Raw genomic sequence first — 14,892 nt, 5'->3', positions numbered from 1 at the left:
GTTCTCAGTGGAAACATCTCTTTATATAGGAAAAGCTTTACACAAGCTGATTGGTCAGCTTGAACATAAACTGTTACATACAGCAGGATTTGCCATGCAGATTTCAAGTAATAACAGACAGAAGGGCCAGAGTTGCTATGGGCAACCAATAAACACAGATTGTTACAGGGAGGGAGAGCTGCGGGAGTACACAGTTACATTTATAAGTCCAGCATAGTGCAAGGGAGCTCTTGCATGCAATAAGCAAGCATAATTACAAAAGCAGAAAGCCAACTAGTTTTTAATGAAATTCCTCGTATTTCTTCATCATTCCCCTCTTTTGATGCCCATTTAAATTCTTTTAGAGCATCGCCTTTCTGATTTCCTTCTTGATTTCCCTGGACTAGAGACTTATAATTAATTACATAAAGGTCTTTACTGCAGTTTTTCTTTTTCGTATGGCCTTAAACATTTGTATATAAAGGATCTTCTGACTCTTGCTGTCTTATATTTTACTCCTGATAAAGACAACCTGTTCCTTAAATTTATTTAACAGGCATGTTTTTCTCAAATTCTTCTAGGCTGTGATCTGTATTTTCTCCCTTTTTATCTTCTGTATATACCTTTCTGAGGGAGTTTTCCCCACCTTATTTACATGCTTTCCTATACCTAGGTTCCTATTCAGGTGCCACTTGCTGTATCCATCAAGTGGTAAATCCTGTCATGTCCAGTGCAGCTCTGTAAAATATACCCTTACTATCTCTAAGTTAGTGCATCGCCTCCGAAAGTAAAGAACCTTTAAAGAAGTTATCGGGGTCTTATTCGTGCTATACTTGTATGGGCATATGTGTCAGTTCTATTATCTGTTCAGCAAGGTCCCTATCTGCCTGGCCCTAGTCATCTACCTATATATGATAGTTAATGAGACTGACGTTCTTATATACGCCTCCCTCTGCTGCTAACAAATACTCTAGTGCCAATCTGTTCTGGTAGGTGACATTTCTCATCTGAGTCTGTTGATGTGCAAGGAGGGTCAAGGCTTTCCTGCTTTCATCCTAAAACTGCTTGCAATTGGATGCAAATGGGGGTATGGTTCTTTAATACCTATCCTCTGCCTAAGTGGCAGGCCCACAGTATTGGATTATTCGTTCTGGGGGCCACTTATTATCTCCTATCTGGTGGTATTTAACTTGCCTCACCACTTAAATTTCTATCTTGCCTTGTGGCACTATTTCCAGAGCACAAACTTCCTGGCTTAATTTGTTACCTTTCCATCTTTTACTTCTCTGAGCCTGTAATTACATTTGGCCTTTGACGCTTTTTCAGACTACTTCAATTTATTATATTTCCCCTATTTGAATTTCTCTTGTTGCCTATTGTAAGAGTTGTGGGACCAGGTGATTAAGCTGTTCCTCTGTTTTCAGAGTTAAGAGGATAAGGAAGATTTTATCATGCCATTTACATAATTTTCCTTTTTAATTCCTGGGGAGGCAGATATAGGCTATGCTCCTACAAATCTAGTAAAACCTATGTGGGGCTGTTCAGTCTTGGACCCTGCCTAGGTTCTGCCAGACACTAATTAGCTCTGAAAATCTAGCTAATGCATTTCTTACTTTTCTCTTTTACCTTTACCTTTTACATGCATGCTTCATGTAAGTTTTCGACCAACCTTGTGAGTTCTTTCTACCTCTAGCCCAGCAGTATTGTTCTGTATAATATGTCTTAAAATCTACTGATCACCACTATGTGGGACTGTTATTTCTGGCATTGCCTAGGTAGGAACCAGTTTTGTAGTTTCCCTAGGCTACCTGCTCCTTACTAGAGCTCTCCCATATACATAGCAGGAAGAGATGTTTAGGGAGTGAGCTATTCCTTTGACTATTCTAAGAAACAAGTTTTTGTTTGGTTGCAACCCTGGGAGCCGGGGCCTGGTTATTTCTTTGAAAAAGGACTTATAAACCTAGTAAACTTGAGTTGTACCCTCTAATAGTAGACCTCTCCTGAGAATACAAATTCGAATATAGAGATCTGGTCCTGTCCCATCGATACCAAGTGTTAACTCTTCCCCAAAACTCCAACGAGGATTATAGAGGTCAGTTATTCTTTACTGAGTTGCACATATGTTTGGTGCAATTTGATAAGGCTACTCCTTTTCCTAGATACTCCCCTTTCTTATTAGTGTTGCCCTTCTCCTAAGTAGCCCATAAAATACATGACCAATAGGCACTACTTGTTCCACAAGAAGTGCATGGGGACATATATACTTCTCTTTTGTCCTGTAGCTTTATTCCCAGATGAGGGATCCACATGATCTCCCTTCCTGTCCTTGGCTCTGGCTTATAGTAGCACAAGCATCAAATCTTAGGGTTATCTAAATCTGTTTACAAAATGAGGTGCTAGTAGATTTCAATAATATTATTGAAATCTATTTTAATATACTCATTCCTTTCCTATATCCCCCTCTTACACTCTCAAAACTTTATGAATGTGCCTTACAATCTGAAGTTTGGCCAACACTTCAAAAGATTGACTGTAAATTTTCATTTCTATTTACAGACTATTCAATACTTTATTCCTGTATCTCCTTAATTGTTTCTTCCTTACATTTGCCCTTTTCCTTTCCTACTTGGCAAGGTTTGGCTTTGTGTCTAAGGATCCTTTCATGGTCTATGTCCAGCTTTAGTCTAGTAATAACTACCTTGCTGGGGTGAATGCGCACATGAACAGTTATGTTATTAGCCTTCTCCCGCTGCACTCGTTCAATGTAGATGACATATTTCTTCCTATAAACCCTGACCGCCTTGCTAATTTGCTGCCCTGAACTTCATCACCTTTTCCAATGGGCAGGGATCGAACATTGTACTTCTATCTCAGCTCTTTGGAAAAAGGAAAAGACATCATTGAGCTGCACTGTGATTTAATTAAAACTCTAGAAGTTACATATTTTATCAAGCAGATGAATCAAGAAATGCCCTTACATTTTACCCTATTCTGGGGTAATATGGTCTTGCCTGTCTATCCTCCTGTGTTCCCTCAAGGCTTCCTTTATTTCAGAACTGTTTTAGTGAAGGAGGTTCATCTGAGTTGTAACATACATAAGGCTGATTACCCATTGAGTCTAGTTATAGGTACAGGTCCCTTTTTGAGGTCTCTGACATTTATAGTAGCTATAGAAAATTCTGACCCCCTCCCCCTTTAGTGACATGGATTTACAACTTACAGTTTTTGCTCTAATTTCTCTCCTTCCCCAGTGTCTAATTGTAAGAAGTCCTACGATGAAATTCCTCAGGCTTCGGCCGTGCGTAGACCAGCCAGCTTCCGGCTTGTGGCTGGAGCAGGGCATGCTGTCTTTACAGAGCCATTGAAATCCGTCTGCACTGTCTACACAGGGTGTTTTCTGCAGGAGTCAACTGGGATGAATATCTGGACAGTTCAAATGGCTGATCCTTATGCTTAACCACACTGACAAACCAGGCAAGACTGAGAGAATCTAATTGAATTAGTAGTATTTTAGTTGATTTTACAGACAAATGTACTTGAACTGGATACAGCAGTATATAATTCAATGACGACTACCTTATAAAATGTCATATTAGGCTAAACCCTTTATAAAATTCGACAATCTTATATTCTAATAACATCTTCTATGTTGGACCAATGAACACTTTGGCTAAACCAAATTATAAAACACATTTTAGCAGATATTTCACACAGTATTTTCAATCCTGACCCAAGGTTGCTTTAATTTAGGGTGATACACTGGATTAAAATTTATAGTACTCCTTCTTGGTTCCAATCTTTTACAGCATAGGATTACCTGTATAGCTTGGTTGGAACAGCTTCTCTTTCCAATCTTTAATCTATACTTTTTCTTCTGGCTGACAGGGGTGTACCTAATTCCTCAAGAGGGTAGAGGCTCTTCCTAAAGTTTCTCTAGTGATGTGGCAGGGGATTATTCCTAAGACCTGAAGATGTTGGGGCATTTTCAAGGTTTACTATTAATCTAGGACGTTCTTTCTCCTAACTTCCTTACCATTGGAGGTTTTTGCGGGCCCCTTCAAATACAGAATGACCTTGGTATCTTTACAGGTAGACCTAGAAACCCCCTTTTCGCTAATTTTCCTGCCTAATTATTTTCTATAAGCCATGAACCCCTTGTTATTACTCATATGGATGTTGAGGGACTGGAGGTCTCTTCTTCTGTATCTGCTTCCTGCTGAGAATGGCTGTAGTTCCTGCCTACTGGGGTTTCATGGAGCTCTTTTCCTTTTTCTACCCTTAATTAGGGCAGGGTCTTAGGTCTCCTGATAAAGCTAGCTATGGTGGTTCCGTGGGTCCGGTACATGCATTTAATTTTCCCTGAACTTTGCAGCCTTTTAGCCATGTGGAGCTTCTTTTCCCTTAGCCATTTATAACTCCCCCATTTGGTGAAAGGCCCTAAGTATGTGCAAGGTAACAAAGGCATACCTTGAGCTTTGTTGATGTTGGCCCATCTCCCTTCAGCCTGTTGTAATACCTGGATGAGTGCCCATAGTTCAGTCCGTTGTGGTGACCAGCTCTGTAGCAGAGCCTTAACTCTGATTACCTCACCAGCAGTTGTTATTGCGTAGCCGGCTTCCTGCTGTCCTGTATGAATGAAGCTGCTCCCATGGAATATCTACTGTAAAAGTCAATGATTGGCCCCCTACTTCTATTGTAACCATAAATTAGTTGCTGAGGGTCTAGGAACAGGGAGCCCAATCATTCCTAGACTGACTATTCTTCGGCCTGGTCGATGAGCTTTTTGGATGACTGGCTAAGGCTGGTACTTTCCTTTACAAGCTTGGTTGAATTTTTCTTGTCTCTCATGGTGAGGGCACTCATTCTTCCAATGTCCAGTCTCCTTACAGTAGGCACATTGGTCACGGCGAGGTGGAGGTCTCCTTCTGGTCTCTCTTTTTCGGAGGAGAGCAATCGTCTGTTGTTCTGGACCTGAGTTTCCTGTTGCAGCTATTAACAAGAACACATTTATCCCTTTGGCTTTCTGGTCACTGTTCTCAAATACTTTGTTTGTGACCTTCAGTAGCTGGGTGTTGATCTCAGCAAAGCACTCTAATTATCAAAGTTTGCGGCGGATGTCGGTGGAGGATTGGGCCACAAATGCTGCGTTAACCATATACTGGTTTTCTCGTGCTTCAGGGTCAAAAGGGGTATATACCCAATATGCCTTGCATAATCTCTCATAGAACTTATGGGCGACTCCTCTGGTCTCTGGTGTACCTACGCCATTCTTGACATGTCTGTTGGCTTTCCAGCTCTAGCCTTTGCCTTTAATTTGGACTTTTCATGTATTCTATGTGATGGGGATTTTATAAGCTCTCTAACAAAAGGCTTTTCTATTATCACTAGGAACTCATCCTTCTGAAAGGGCAGGTCTTCACCATCATTCCCAGGAAAATAACAGAGAGTTTGTACATATTCTGATATGCTTAGATACTTAGCTGCAGGCTCCATCAGGGTGGTGGTGTTCAGGTAGTGAGTTTTATAAAACTCTAGCAGGGCTGGCAAGCTATCGAACTCCAGGTCCCTGATCTTAAATAAGTGTTTGGATAGCGAGTTGATAAGGTAGTGGGAAACTCGTGTATTTTCAGATATGGACAGCACATAGTCCCTAGAGAAGGCAGAGGAATCATGGACTAGGAACATGCTGTGGAGCTGGCCCTGGAGCCAGGCCTGCACCTCCTCGCAAGACACTTGCCCATATACCAGGCGGAGTGATTTGAGGAGTCGAACTTAAATGAGATGGAAGGCATAGTGTCAGTCTGGGGCTCTGGGACGATAAGGGGTGGCAAAGGTGATGATGGTGGAAGGCTGTCCGGCAATTGATAGTAAAGTGGCCTCGCGGGGGTTGACAGAGCTACTGAGGTGTACGACTGTTGGAAGTTAGTTTCCTCTTTGAGGTCCCCTTGTTGGATTAATTTTGCTGACACCTTGTCCTTATGCCTAACCAATCGGGCCACAAATTCCTTATTCTGTCCCTGCCTATTTGCATTGAACCGAACCCAAGGGAGCACCAGCAGCTGTCTGCAACCACGTCTCTATGTATGGAACTTGGTCTAGATATCCTGGGGTCCCTGTCACTACCCAATATACTGCTCTCACTGTGGGGAGGTCTAGGGTCCTTTCCAGGGGCTAACCTACGCCTAAAGCGGGCCATTTGAGCTCACAAAGAATACGAAGGCTTCCTGAGGCCAGCGTGGTGACCCTGTACCCCTCTTAGAAACTTTCCTTAAAGTTTTCCAACATACAGTCTAAGACAGTTGGCTTAGAGGAATTTTTCTCCATATTTGCAAGAAACTTCCTTTGAAAATTAGGCACAGAGGCTGATGTCAGTATACCCTCTGAAGTTCCAGAAACCTGGTTAAAGCAACACAAAACACCAAAATTAATTTGTCAACATACAGAATTCTAGTTTTCTATTCAGAAAACCTTTTCATAGCAGACCAATAATCTTAGCACAATTCCAATTTTACATCAGCTTACTTTCGACACTTAAATTTCCAACCTTATTTAGCTTAATTACGTAAAATTTCTCAAGATTTCTTCCAATAGCCTTCTTTTACACTTTTCCTCAGAAAATCTCAGTTTCCCTTCACAAACCTTCCACTACTTCCACGAACCTTCTTTTCCATATTTTTTACTCCTTCAGTTTGCCTCTTTTAACTCCTTCAGCAACCACCTCTGAGACAAATATTTTTCTTTTACCTTCAATCTAAGTTTCCATTCTTTATACCTTTTGTTACTAAAAACACTTTCCTTTCTGCTTACTCAAGCCTTCTTCGACATGCCTCATTCTTTCATAAAGATCTGAGGTACCTCCCGCGCCTCCCATGACAGACAACTATCATGCCACAAGAAGGATGGGAAGGATCAGGAAATTGGACGGGACGCCACTCACTTGAATTTAAGGCACCTCTTAGCATTGGTGGGTCGGTGTAAACCCATGACCCACCTGGTGTAGACTCCTCATGGAAATCCAATGGGGCCACTGTAAGCCATATGAGGATCACCACGGAACTGTAGATCAGAGCTCAGCTCTTGCTTCTTAGTAAGCTACGTCTTAGTCAGTCAACATTCACTCTCTTTCGCACACTTCCCACCATTCCTTAATGTGTGTGCTAGTGAGCAAGGAGCCGCTTCTCCTTAATTCATGGAGGGTGACTGGTTGCCCTCTGGAGGGTAATAGAACTCCTTTTACTTGGTGTTGACCCACTTATTCCACCCTGCAATGGTGACGCAAAGACAAACAAGGGTGGGGAGCCCCTCCAAAGAGGAGATCGTTCAGGTACTCATCTGGCTGTGTCCCCTCTCGGGGAGCTTAGGTGATGCTTAGCTATAGCTTTGTGACTCACGATCAGACACTAGTCTGATGCCGCCATAGGCCATGTGCCATTCACCATGGACCTGCAGAATGAGCCCAAATGAACCCCATGGCTTTTAGGGAACCTTAAGGGTGCCCAGCCGTGGGGCTACAAACTTGTACCTTACCAGCAGGTCGGTCAAGACACTCATTCACTCACAATTACACATCGGGCTAAAGCATTGCTCCTCCCCCACCAGAATAACGCAGGTTTTACTCTTGGCTAGTGAGTCTGTGCCTTAACCTAACGCCTCCCCCAATGGGGAGACTCCTAGACTCTGTCCCCATAGAGACTCCTGATGAACCTATTATCCCTCAGGTTTCCTGAAAATAAGAAGGTGTTCCTACTCTTCCCTCTGACAGAGGGGCTGGTTTGGGGGCTGTCCCGGGACCTCAGATTGACTTAGTGCTCTGACCTTACTTTACTTTCCTTACTTTTTGGTTCCTAATTCCCAATTATCTTACTCCTTAATTTACTTTTTCTTTACCTCCAATCTGGTGCCTATAATCATGTCAAAATCAATAATAATGAGCTCGAAAACATAAAGATATTAAAACCTGGTTCTTTAAAAATAAAATAGACTATCAACTAAATATAAAATAATTAATTATATACTTTGGTTGTACCTTTTCTGATATTCTTGAAGTTGCTTCTGGTGAATTTAGTCCTTCTCTGCCATAAGTCCAGTTGGTGGCTCAGCCATGCCAGGGAGTCGGGGCACCAATCTGAAAGAGAACGTGAAATATCCAGGTGACACATCTCCTCAGTCGTCTTGGTTCTCGTTCGCTTCAGCCAGGCCGTGCCACCAGTCCGGCAGCTCAAGGGACCGGCGTGGTTGGAATCTTGCTGGGGCCTCCAAAAATGTTGTGGAAAAATCCCCAAAGCTCCAAAAATCAGACCAGCAAAAAACCAAGCAGTTCACTCAGAGAGAAGGAGAATTCAAAATATATTACATGCCATGCCAGACGACCTAGTGCTCTGAAGATCTGGGCAGGTTCTCAGTGGAAACATCTCTTTATATAGGAAAAGCTTTACATAAGCTGATTGGTCAGGTTGAACATAAACTGCTACATACAGCAGGAGTTGCTATGCTGATTTCAAGTAGTAACAGACAGAAGGGCCGAGTTGCTATGGGCAACCAGTAAACACAGATTGTTACAGGGAGGGAGAGCTGCTGGAGTACAAACAGTTACATTTATAAGTCGAGCAAAGTGCAAGGGAGCTCTTGCAGGAGCTCTTGCATGCAATAAGCCTATCTGCAGAAAGCAAGCATATTTACAAAAGCAGAAAGCTGATTAGTTTTTAATGAAATTCCCCAAATTTCCTCATCATTCCCACACCCCTAAACACCATAGCCAGCCACATTCACCTCTTAAATAATTGGAAAAAATTAGACTTCATGAAAATTAAAGCATTCTGCTCCATAAAAGACACCCTTAACAAAATGAAAATGCACCCCCCGCCCCGACCGGGAGTAAACATTCCCAATGCATATATCCAGGAAACAACTCATACCCAAAATACGTAAAGAATTCACTTAACTCAGTAATAAAATACAAATAAACCAAGATTTTAAAGTGGGCAAAATATTTCAAAGGCACTTCACAACAGAAGATATTCAGATGGTAAATAAGAACATGAAACGTACCCAACATAATCGGTAGGGAAATGGGAATTAAAAACAATGGGAAACCACTATGTACCCAGGAGAAAGGTTAAAGACTGACACTACCAAGTGTTGATGAGGATATGGAGCAACTGGCATTCTCATATACCGCAGGCAGGTGTATAAAAAGGCACAGCCACTTTGGTAAAGTGTTTGATGTTTTCTTATAATGATAAAAATACATGTACTATATAACCAGGAAATTCCACTCTAAGTATTTACCCAAGAGAAATTAAAACATATGGCCACTCAAAGACTTATACATGAATGTTTATAGGAGTTTATACATAATAGCCCCCAAATGGAAACAACTCAAATGTCCATCAACTAGTAAATGGATAAACAAATTATGTCCAAACTGTGCAAAACTACTCATCAATAAAAGGAATAACCTACTGATATGTATAGGAAGGTAAATACATCTCAAATTCATTATGCTAATTCCATTTTTATAAATTTCAAGAGCAGACAGGACTAATCTATGGCCATCAGAATCAAATCAGTGGTTGTCTGCGACCAGGGGTGGAGATTTGACTGCAAAGTGGCCTCAGGGAACTTTCTGTGGTCATAGAAATGTTCAGTATCCTGATTAGGGGGCAATGATTCTATAACGTATACACCTGTCAAAACTCATTAAACTGTACATTTTATTATCTATTTTATTGTAAGGAAATTATACTTCCAAAAAAAAAAAAAGATTGGGGAAAAGCTTTTAAAGACCCTTGTTAAGTGGATAACACATAGTATCTCAGATCACCCAAGAGTAGGGTTGCCAGAATTAGCAATAAAAAATAGGGAGCCTAGTTAAATTTGAATTACATCTAATTGTTTATGCATATATACATAGATAGGAAAGAAAAGCACTGTGTGGGATATATACTAAAAATATTTGTTATTTAGAGGAAATAAATTTTAAGGGTCTAAATTACATTCTTCTTCATTTGATTATATCTTCCTGACCATTTGGTTTTCCTTAATAGTTCCTTATTTTATGGAATTTGCTTATAAAGTTCCTTGCACATACAATCTATTTTCATTTACTTTGTATCATAGTTTCTACAGTGGTCACATCTCACTTATTTAGTTATTTGTCAACAGGATTTTCATTAATGAGAAAACATGCTCAGCGTTAGTGTTATGAGCCAGTATACTGAACATGCACTAGAATAAAGTTAACAACCCTGAAAATTGCTCTTCGAATTTAGTTAATTGAAGCAAATACCATATTTCATGGCATGACTGGCTTTTCCATTTTCCAGTATTATGCTGCATCTCTTGGTTAATAACTTTCAAAAATATTGTCCATTGACAAAAAAGAACATTGCTATCGATTTTTATTCCTTTCTTTTTCAACACTACACATAATGATTCCACCTGTCTCCATGCTGGAAGAGTAGTTAGTAATAACCATATAAAAGAATCAAAATTCTTCATGAGATGAAATAAAAAATGTAGTCATGACAAGTGCTGTAATAATCACTCACTTCATGTCAGAATTTTTTTCCTGTCCCTATTTAGAATAGCTTTAATACTTAAAGGATAAATTTTTCTTCATCAATCATTTCTTTGATGCATTCAACAGTTCCCTTAAGCAATGAAGTGTTTCAATAACAGTTTTCTCTCCTTTCAATTGGCATAATCCTATTCTAAAGAGATGATTGTAAATTGTGAACAAGAAATAAATAGGTTCCCCTTAATGGATTATTTTAAAAGTCAGTAAGAATTTTGGGGGCCTTTTCCTTAGAATTCAAGTATGATTTCAGTGCTTCAAATAAACTGAGGATTCTCTAGACTCCATTTGTTAAAGAGAGCTAATTGGTTTTTGAATGCAAGAGAAATGAACAATACTGAATGCCAACAAAATCACAAAAATCCCTTAATTGTTCAGTTTGAACAGTATAAATGCTGGTGGCATAAGAGAACAATTTCATGACAATTACTTCTCATAGTCAATAGGAAGGACATCAGATGCTGTTTGAGCAGCATTAATCAGAATACAAGCAGGACAGCCAATTGCTTCCATACAATTATTTATGCTTTACTTCAACTTTGAATAAACAATATCTGCACCTTTATGCAAACTTCTACCAACATTTATATTTGTATTATCTACACCACAAGCAGTACAATTTTCCTCATTAACTCATAACTCATTGAGAAAGTCTCTGCAAAAAAATTTGCTCGTTTCTGAAGTCTCATCTAGAAGGGATTTTATTCAAAATAGCATTACAAGTGAGCCTTTTCACAAGAAAAGTATTACACAAGCAAAAGGAACATTTTTCTGCATTGTAATTACTTGCATCCGTGATGATTCCATAAAAAGATGAGCCATTTAGAGCTTTGATAATCACTGCAACAGTAAATGGAGTTATTACATTTTAAATTATTGCAGTAATTTTGTCCTGGCATTTGGAATTTTGCTGGCAACTTTGGAATTAGAAAATATTTCTGGTAGCAGTACATTCAAAGAGTTATTTGAGCTGAAAGACTGATGACAATGCACAGTATGGGAGGCCATTATAATTTCTGCTGTGATTTTTTTTTATTTTCTTCATTTAAATTTCTCTTAATCAAAATTTTGTTATTTTATTGCTTTCTTGATACAAGTTGAAGAAATCACACATCTTTTATGCTTAGCTGTTAGTATATCCTGGATCATATCTGACTGTCCACCATTTTCAATATTGAATGAACACTTGCATACTGCACAAAGTGCTTCAAAAGAATTTTTCCTCATTTAATAAATGTTTACTGTTCAGAAAAATTTTCATGAAATTCACACTTGCATTTTGGCATTTCGGGGTTCAAATATATACAAGTCAAAAGGAGATAATACAATTTATTTTCAACAAGGGTGCCAAGGCAATTCAAAGAGAAAAGAATAGTCTGTTCAAGAAATGATGCTGAGACAACTGGATAGCCACATGCGAAAGAATGAAGTGGGACCCTTACCTCACACCAAATGCAAAAATTAACTCAAAATGAATCAAATACCTTACCTAAATATAAGAGCCAAAACTATTAAACTCTTAGAAGAAAATGTAAAATGTAGTTGTAAATTCTCATGAACTTGTATTAGGCAATAGTTTCTTAAATATAACACTTAAAGTACAAACAACTAAAGAAAAAAATAGGTAGATGGAATACCATCGAAATTAAAAAATTTGCTTCAAAGGACACAAGAATCAGGAATATGAAAAGACAATCCACAGAATGGAGGAAAATTTTTGCAAATCATATATCTGATAAGGGACTTGTATCTATAATATGTAAAGAACACAACTTAATAATAAAAAGACAAGTAACCCAATAAAAATAAGCAAAAGATCTAAATAGACATTTCTCCAAACGACATACAAATGGCTAACAAGTACATGAAAATATCAACATCATTAGCTATCAGGGAAATACAAACCAAAACCATAGTGATGTTGGCAAGAACGTGTCAAATTATGCCAGTTGTACACCTGAAATTTACATAGTGTTATAAACCAATGTTACTACAATAAACAATGAAATGTAAATAACATAAAAACATAATAACAAAATAAACATAAATAACAAAATAAACATAAATAACAAAAAATACAGTAAATAACAAAAAAAAACATAAAAAATACAATGAGATACCACTCACACCCATTGGGATGGATATGATAAAAAAGATGGATAATCAGTATTGGCAAGGATGTGGAGAAACTGGAACTTGTATATGTTGCTAGGGGGAATTTAAATTGTGCAGCCATTTTAGAAAACAGTTTGGAGGTTCTTCAATAGGTTAAATACAGAAGATCTAGTAATGCCACTCCTAGGTTACATACCTAAGAGAATTGAAAACATGTCCCCACAAAAATCTTATACATGAATGTTCATGGCAGCCTTATAGTAAAAAAGTGGAAAGAACCCAAATGTTCATCAACTGATAAATAAGAAAAATGTGATATATCCACATATCCAATGGAGTATTATACAACCATAAAATTTTTGGTACATGCTACAACACTGATGAGATTTGCAAACATGCTAAATAAGTCAGTTACAAAGGACCACACATTGTATGATTCTGTCTATATGAAATGTTCAGAATAGGCAAATTCATGGAGAGAGAAAGATTTGTAGTTGCCCAAGGCTGTGATGGTTGTGGAGAAATGGAGGAATGCCTGCTAAAAGGCTCAGGGTTTCTTGTAGTGATGATGAAAATGGTCTAAAACTGGTTGTGGTGGTGATAGTACCACTTTGTGAATATACCCATAGAACCGTAAAAAAAAAAAAAAAAGGTAATAACAACCATCACGAGAATTAAAAAGGTTGCATTTGATAAATCTCATGGCTGCGACATTGCGTTTGTCACAAGTCCAAACTCATAACTAACGGTAAATGAGAACTGAATTTTATGAGTTGCAAACTTCGAACTTGCGCGGGGTGGAGTCGGGGATGTATTGAACTCAGACTCTGGGGCGGAAAAAAAGATGAATTTCTCCTCTGTCTGTAAAGGAGAGCTGTACTTTTAAGGCACGATCTCCCTAAACAAAGCCAGAACTGATCTTAAATGTTTTGAGAAGCTTAGCGTTCAGGGATTGGCAGTTTCCGAAGCTCGAGCGTCCAGCAATTGACAGACTCCCAGCTCTGTTAGAGGTCACTGTTGTAAGGTATCTGAAGACTCGCTTACTTTAAGAAGCCTGGTCCCTGGTGTGAGGCACTTGCTGATTGGCTGTTGTCTAAAGCGAGCAACTGGAGTGAGCCTGTCGCTGATTGGCTAATTTTCAGAGCCTGTGTACTGATGTGAACTTATCTCCAAATAATGGAGGTTGTTCGCGACTTTGAATTTGAGCCAAAAGTCTTTTCCTTTCTTAAATATGAGAAATAAGTACTTTTACTTTCTAGTCCTTTCTTTTGGTCTTCCCTCAGCTAAACCTGCTGGACAAACCGTAGGGATTGTCCAGATCTTTTATTCGTGTAAGTAGGTTTTCAGCTAGTGTTGCCATTTAAGGGATTTAAAAGCCAATTACCTTGCCGGAAAAAATAGCTCTAACATTTCTGTAATTAATTGCAAAAAATATTAATACAGTACATTTAAGGCATCCTGACAAAGTCAATACAAGACGCAGGAGGAAATCATTAATATATCCTGTATATACAGGACGCCTGACAATCTATCTACGAAGTAGTATCCTGGTTTACACAAGAAAAGACCGAGGCTCGGTGGGATTTAGTTTCTTGTATATGGCCCTGCAGTCGAAAATGGGTCGAGCCAAGAAAGGAACGGAAAAGGGTAGGGTTTCTCTGGGACACTATGAACCCGTAAGATCCATGCCCTACACACGGCTGGGCTCGCACTGCTAACCTGAAGTTGGCTAGAAATTGGCTGGATGTTTGAAGAGAGGGTCGCAGTTGATTACCAGCGGGTGAGGACAGTAGCGAGATACTCTCTTGGGAGACCGCGGGAAGCAAGCAGGGAACTAGGGAGGTGCTCAGGTCCCGGCGCTGAACCGGGACCGCAGCAGAAGCTTTCGCTGGAGGCCGAAGCCGGCTCGACGGGGCGGGGCCTCGAGGCGGGGCAGATGAAGGCCCCGCCCCCGGGCGCGCTCGTGTGCGTGGCTGGGGGCGTCGCAGAAAGTCCCACTCGATGATGCCGGGCCTGAGGACAGGACAGAGCGGTGGCGTAGTAGCTGTCGCCCTGGGGATCAGCGCTCCCAGCGTGTGGCTCCACCGCCTCGCAGTTTAAGGAGGGCGCGGCCCTGCGGCTGTGAGCCCAACGCCCCCAGCCCAGCTAATCGCGACGCCCCCATCCAAGCTCCTCGCACGCGTCCGACTCCGCCCCCACCCCCGACGTGCCCCCGCGCGCCG

At 40.1% G+C, this 14,892-nt stretch overlaps 1 long non-coding RNA gene across 1 annotated transcript; it reads right to left on the bottom strand.

The window, feature by feature from the left end:
* Nucleotides 1–9: 9 nt before the first annotated feature.
* Nucleotides 10–14,870, bottom strand: LOC111746257. The gene is made up of 3 exons (XR_002783032.1): nt 14,390–14,870; nt 8,006–8,104; nt 10–6,375 (listed from the first exon to the last, which is right to left on the bottom strand). It is a non-coding gene; the product is annotated as an uncharacterized LOC111746257 (long non-coding RNA).
* Nucleotides 14,871–14,892: the final 22 nt, after the last annotated feature.

The sequence above is a fragment of the Pteropus vampyrus genome, unplaced genomic scaffold (assembly GCF_000151845.1).
Source record: "Pteropus vampyrus isolate Shadow unplaced genomic scaffold, Pvam_2.0 Scaffold7, whole genome shotgun sequence".
Lineage (NCBI taxonomy): Eukaryota > Metazoa > Chordata > Mammalia > Chiroptera > Pteropodidae > Pteropus > Pteropus vampyrus.
Note: the sequence above shows the minus strand (reverse complement) of the source record. Positions and strands in the feature narration are given on the sequence as shown.